This window comes from Chiloscyllium plagiosum, chromosome 33, assembly GCF_004010195.1.
Source record: "Chiloscyllium plagiosum isolate BGI_BamShark_2017 chromosome 33, ASM401019v2, whole genome shotgun sequence".
NCBI classification, from domain to species: Eukaryota; Metazoa; Chordata; class Chondrichthyes; order Orectolobiformes; family Hemiscylliidae; genus Chiloscyllium; species Chiloscyllium plagiosum.
Window position 1 is genome coordinate 5,968,521 of NC_057742.1, and position 7,398 is coordinate 5,975,918.

Here is a 7,398-nt window from a genome sequence, read left to right on the forward strand (position 1 = left end):
TAGGGTGGGAAGAGGTGTAATCCAGGTAGCTGTGGGAGTCAGTGGGTTTGTAAAAAATGTCAGTGTCAAGTCGGTCGTCATTAATGGAGATGGAGAGGTCCAGGAAGGGGAGGGAGGTGTCAGAGATGGTCCAGTTAAATTTAAGGTCAGGGTGGAATGTGTTGGTGAAGTTGATAAATTGCTCAACCTCCTCGTGGGAGCACGAGGTGGCCTAGGTTGTGGGTAAGATCCTGGAATCCACCGTGAAGGATGAGCTTTCTGAATACTTGGAAGTGTGTGGTAAAATAGGGCAAAGTCAGCATGGTTTCATCAAGGGTAGATCATGCCTGACAAATCTGCTAGAAGGTGGGCGGCACGGTGACACAGTGGTTAGCACTGCTGCCTCACAGTGCCAGAGACCGGGTTCAATTCCTGCCTCAGGCAACTGACTGTGTGGAGTTTGTCCCTGTGTCTGCATGGGTTTCCTCCAGGTGCTCCGTTTTCCTCCCACAGTCCAAAAATGTGCAGGTTAGGTGAACTGGCCATGATAAATTGCCCGTAGGTTAGGTGAAAGGGTAAATGTAGGGGAATGGGTCTGGGTGGGTTGCTCTTCGGAGGGTCGGTGTGGACTTGTTGGGCCGACCAGCCTGTTTCCACACTGTAAGTAATCTAATCTAAATAAAATTATTTGAGGAAGTAATGAGCAGATTAGATTAAGGAGAACCAATGGATGTTATCTACCTAGACTTCAAGAAGACCTTTGACAAGGTGCCACACAGGAGGCTACAGAGTAAGGTAAGAGCCCATGGTGTTAGAGGCAGGATGGTAGCATGGATAGAAGCTTGGCTGTCTGGCAGAAAGCAGAGAATGGGGATATAAGGGTCCTTCGCAGGGTGGCAGCCGGTGACAAGTGATGATCCGCATGGCTCAGGGTTGGGACCACAACCTTTCCCTTTATACATTAACAATTTAGATGAAGGAATGGAGGGCATTCTGGCTAAGTTTGCAGATGAGACAAAGCTAGGTAGAGGGGCATGTAGCATTGAGGAGGCGAGGAGGCTGCAGAAGGATTTATATGCGTTGGGAGAGTGGACAAAGAAGTGGCAGATGGAGTACAACATGGGAAAATGTGAGGTCATGCACCTTAGTAGGAAGAATAGATGCATGGACTATTTTCTAACTGGGGAAAAAATTCAGAAGTCTGAAGTGCAAAGAGACTTGGGAGTTCTACTCCAGGATTCTCTCAAGGTAAACTTGCAGGTTGAGTCAGTAGTTAGAAAGGCAACTACAATGATGGCATTTATTTTGAGAGGATTTGAATATAAAAGCAGGGATGTACTTCTGAGGCTCTGTAAGGCTCTGGTCAGACCACATTTGGAGTATTGTATGCAGATTTGGGCCCCATATCTCAGGAAGGATTTACTGGCTCTGGAGTATGTTCAGAGGAGGTTCACGAGAATGATCCCAGGAATGAACAGCTTAACATTTGAGGAACGTTTGAGAACTCTGGGTTTAGACTCTATTGAATTTAAGAGGATGAGGGGAATCTAATTAAACTTACAGAATACTGAATGTCCTGGACAGACTGGATGTTGGGAAGATGTTTCCATTGATATGAGAGACTATGACCCGAGGGCACAGGCTTAGAGTAAAAATAAACCTTTTAGAATGGAGATAAGGGGAAACTTCTTCAGCCAGAGAGTGGGGAGTCTATGGAATTCACGCCACAGAAGGCGGTAGAGGCCAGGTCATTGAGTATATTTAAGACGGAGATAGATAGAGAGTTCCAGTTCGTAAGTTTGCAGATGACACTAAAATTGGAGGTGTAGAGGACAGCGAAGAGGGTTACCTCAGATTACAACAAGATCTGGACCAAATGGGCCAATGGGCTGAGAAATGGCAGACGGAGTTTAATTCAGATAAGTGCGAGCTGCTGCATTTTGGGAAAGCAAATCTCAGCAGGACTTATCCGCTTAATGGTAAGGTCCTAGGGAATGTTGCTGAACAAACAGACCATGGAGTGCAGGTTCATAGCTCCTTGAAAGTGGAGTATCAGGTAGATAGGATAGTGAAGAAGGCTTTTGGTATGCTTTCCTTTATTGGACAGAGTATTGAGTACAGGAGTTGGGAGGTCATGTTGCGGCTGTACAGGACATTGGTTAGGCCACTGTTGGAATATTACAGGCAATTCTGGTCTCCTTCATAACAGAAGGATATTGTGAAATGTGAAAGGGTTCAGAAAAGATTTACAAGGATGTTGCCAGGGTTGGGGGATTTGAGCTATAGGGAGAGGCTGAACAGGCTGGGGCTGTTTCCCCTGGAGCGTCAGAGGCTGAGGGGTGATCTTATAGAGGTTTTGGGTGGGTATATGAATAGGAAGGGGTTGGAGGGATATGGGCCGGGTGCTGACAGGTGGGACTAAATTGGGTTGGGATATCTGGTCAGCATGGACAGGTTGGACCGAAGGGTCTGTTTCCATGTTGTACATCTCTATGACTCTACAGGGGATCAAGGGTTACAGGAAGAAAGTGGGAGAATGGGGTTGAGAAACTTATCAGCCATGAATGAATGGTGGAGCAGACTTGATGGGCTAAATGGCCTAATTTCTGCTCCTATGTCTTATGGCCTTATGGTCTCCACCAAATATTGTCCATAAAGCTGTCGCAGATGTCACACAGTGTCTTGGATAATGAGACAGGAATAAAGGAACGGTCATAGCAAATGACCACTGACAGCCATGACATAAATCAACAGGGAAGCTGCTCCTTATGTGATGGTTTCTTGATCAGTGTAGCAAAGAACTCATTTCCAGATATTGTCATGCAATTATTCATGCCCTCCTGACAGGGCAGACAAGTCCACAGTTTTACATCTCATCCGCCTCCTTTGACAATGAACTGTGCTGAGCTGTCATCCTGCACTAGGTTCTTTGGAAGAAGGGAGCGGGCACCCACTACCATTTGGCATCATGAGCATCCTACTGCTGAGGAGTAGCCTGTTCAAATATTCACTTCATGAGGACATCACCAAGAGAAGTGGAAGTTAAAAATAGCTTTTAGAAACTTTCCTAAGCTGTGCACTAATCACTTACTTATTCTACAGTGGGGCTCTGTGTCATAATGGCATAAGTTACTGGCACAGACCAATGGCAATCTGTATGGCAATAACCCTGTGCCATGAATGAGGTTAAGAGCATTGAGTAAAGCATTAAGGCATAAGTGTAACTTCTACCTGGCCAGAAACATTTGGCAATTAAATAACGGTGATGTTGTAAGAAGCTTAGTCCATCACCTCTTGGATGGCTTGACTGTAAAATGTTTCAAGCATGCTTAGAGCCGTGTATTTGGAACAATGTGGCAAGGCAATAGCCTGCACTCCGAATAGCTCCTAGTTTAAACCACAAATTGGCTGGTGAGACCCATATTCCACAGAAAATATATAAACAAATATCCAGGTCAACCCTTTCTGCTCTTTCATAAACCAGTACTAGAATCGCTAAAATGCACATCAGAGAAAGGGGGCATTCAGACAATATGATGTTATATCACCTCGTTCAGTGGGCCATCTAATTGCATTTTCCTCAAAGGCCTGCAGGATTTTCCTCTTCAATTATTAATTAAATTTCTTTTTTGAACAGTACTTATAAATCTGTTTCTGCCAGCCATTCACACAATGTATTTCAAAACATAATCACTGCCGACGTCCCTCCATCTCCTCAATGGTTTCTGGAAACGATTCATCTCTACTTCAATTTTCCATTGAGTTCTGATATGGTCTTGAGTTATGGACAATTTTGATTTGAAACAGGTAGTAATCAATGCTGGGGTAAAACTCAATGACAGAGCACATGATTACAGATTAAGCAGGCCCTTGCTCAAATCTAGATACCTCCTCAAAGCAATTTTGCAGATAGAAAAATCGTCATGTAATTCTTTTTGTATGGGTTCGACATTATCATTAGTGACTGTGGTTTGATACAGAGGCTTTGCACCCAACATCATCCTGAAGGTGACGAATGCACCAATTGAGATTTTCACGTTGGAATGTTCACAGCATAGAAGGCCTTTGGGTGTAGATTTGCTCGCTGAGCTGGAAAGTTTGTTTTCATACATTTCATCACCACACTAGGTAACATCATCAGTGAGTCTCTGGATGAAGCACTAGTGGCATGGTCCACTTTCTATTTATGTGTTTAGGTTCGTTTGGGTTCATTGATATCATTTCCTGTGGTGATATCATTTCCTGTGATGATGTAATTTCCTGTTCTTTTTCTCAGGGGGTGGCAAATGGGATCCAGGTCAATGTGTTTGTTGTTAGAGTTCTGGTTGGAATGCCATGCTTCTAGGAATTCTTGTGCGTGTCTCTGTTTGGCTTGTCCTAGGATGGATGTGTTGTCCCAGTCAAAGTGGTGTCCTTCTTCATCCGTGTGTAAAGACACTACTGAGAATGGGTCATGTCTTTTTGTGGCTAGTTGATGTTAGGATGATAGAGGCCTTTTGCCCATTGTGCCAGGATTGGTTTCATGTAAGTGAAATTCAGCAAATCTGACTTCACCCCACCTCCCCAACATCCCCACCGCTTTGTTTTTCCGCATAGCCAAGCAAATTTTTCTCTATTTAGATAAATATCCAATTGACATTTAAAAGACGTGATTGAATCTGCCTCCACCATACTCATAGGCAGTACATTCCAGAGCTTAATCATTCACTACATTAAAAGGTTTTTTTTCTGGACATGCCTTCACTTTTGCCAATCACTTTAAGTCAGTTTGCTTTGGTTCTCAACCCTTCTGCCAACAGGAAAGCTCTTTATAGGAGAGCAGGAATACATATCCAGAACTAGAGGATGTGAGTTTAGGAGGAGAGAGGAAAGATTTAAAAGGGACCTGACGGGGCAACTTTTTCACGCAGAGGATGGTGTCTGTATGGAATGAGCTGCCAGTGGAAGTGGTGGAGGCTGGTACAGTTACAACATTTAAAAGGTATCCGAATATATATATATGAATAGGAAGGGTTAGAGGGACATGAGCCAATGCCCATTAATGGGACTAGATTAATTTAGGATATCTAGTCAGTGTGGACGAGTTAGACTGAAGGGTCTGTTTCTGTACTGTACAGCTCTGTGTCTCTATAACCCTTGGATTCTGTGGTGCAAATCCCAAGCCTCAGCCTTAGCTGATAAATACAGGGGACAGCCTTTTCAAATATTTTCTAAACAATGCCATGAAAAGTCAAAATTGAAAAAATAGTTTCAAAAATGTTTCCACTGGCAGTGAACTAGCATTCTCTTTTTCCCACAACAGGTTGGATTCTGGATATATACCATTGAGCTCTTGTCAAATTTGTCAGTGTTCTTGTGCCAGGAATGAAGTTGACTGAATGGATGGGGCCAACCAAATGGATGGCAAACTGGCTGGAAATGTGCCTGCATTATGTAGGTGTGACTGTTATGTGGGAAGCAAAAGCCATCATCCATAAGATTATTCATTTACAAAACACATAAGCCATAATTAAATGTGAGGGGATGTAGCTCTGTGGTCAAGCATTTGACTGCACTCAACTGGTTCCCCAAGTTCAAATTTACATTTTATTTCCTAAATAAAAACTTATCATGCATAGCAACTCTGTGAGCATTAAAATCACAACCCCTAACAGAGGCTATGCTGTAGGACACAGAATAAATCAGGAAATAATGAGGGCATGTGAAACAAAAGCAGTACATTAATCATAGTTAAATTTAATCTTTATGTAGATTGGGTCAGATTGGCAGAGGTAGCCATGAGGAAAAATTCATATAGTGTGCTCAGGACAGGTTCCGAGAACTCTATGTCGTGGATCCAACCAGAGAGCAGGCTGTTTTGGATCTGGTGACATGTAATGAGGCAGATTGAATGAATCATCTCAGAGTAAAAGGCCAGCTAGAAAACAGTAGCTATAAATGGTCAAATTTGGCATTCAGTTTAAAACCTGGGTCAGAAACAAATGAAAATCAAACAATTTAAATAAGGGTAGTTACAAAGGAATAAGGGGCTCGAGTGAACTGGAAAAGGGTCAAGGAGCAAAGACCATTGAGGAACCATGATAGATATTAAAGAAAATACTTCATGGCTCTCAACAAAGTGAGAAAGAAGGATTTTAGGAAGGACGTCAGCCAACCACAGTTCACCAATGAAGTAAAGAATAACTTCAAATTGAAAGAGTAAGCATAATATGGCAAAACTTACGTTCAGGACAGAGACTTGAGAAAGTTTTTTAAAACTAACAGAAAATAGCCAAAAATGGGTGAAAATAAGCTTTGAGGGTGAACTAGCAAGTAATGTGAAGACAGACAAAAGCTTCTTTAAACATAGCAAAAGGAAGAAAGAGGCCAAAGTGAACATAGGCCCCTTAGAGACTGAGGCTGGGGATATAATAATGAGGAACCAGGAAATGGCAGAGCATTTGAATAAATATTTTGCATCAGACTTCACAGTTGAAGACATAAATAGCATTCCCAGAAGTACAAAATAATCAAGGGGTTAAAATGGAAAAAAGTATATATAACTATCACTAAAGAAAAAGTACTAGGGTATCTAATGGGACTAAAGACTGATACATCCCTCGGATCTGATATGATTTATTATAGGAACTTAAACAATGTTATACAGTGATAATGGATGGTAGAAATTTTCAAAGAATCCTTAGATTCTGGCAAAGTGCCAGAGGATTGGAAAACTCCCAATACAACACAATCAAAGAGATATCACAACCAGATAACTATAGGCTAATTAGCCTGTTAATGGGAAAATGTTAGTGTCAACTATAAAAGATGTAATCAGAGAGCATTTAAAAATACACAGCATGATCAGACAGAATCAATCTGCCTTAAAAATGGGGACAGCATGCCTAATAAATTTACATGATATTTACTGCAACACTTCAAGGAGACAACAAGCAGGATAGAAAAAGGGAAAAGAGTGAATGCAATATGTTTGGATTTCCAGAAGGAAATTTGATAAGGTACCACACCTTAAGATAAGAATAGGATAAGAATGCATGGTGTTGGAAGTGGCATTTAACATGGTTAGAGATTGGCTAACAAATAGAAAACAGAGTTATGGTCAGAAAGGCATTTCCAGAATGACAAACTATAGCTAGTGGAGAGTGATGGGGTTTAGTGCTGGGCAACCATTATTTAGATTAGATTAGATTAGATTAGATTACTTACAGTGTGGAAACAGACCCTTCGGACCAACCAGTCCACACCGACCCGCCGAAGCGTAACCCACCCAGACCCATTCTCCTAACACTACGGGCAATTTAGCATGGCCAATTCACCTAACCTGCACATTTTTGGATTGTGGGAGGAAACCGGAGCACCCGGAGGAAACCCACGCAGACACGGGAAGAATGTGCAAACTCCACACAGAGAGTCGCCTGA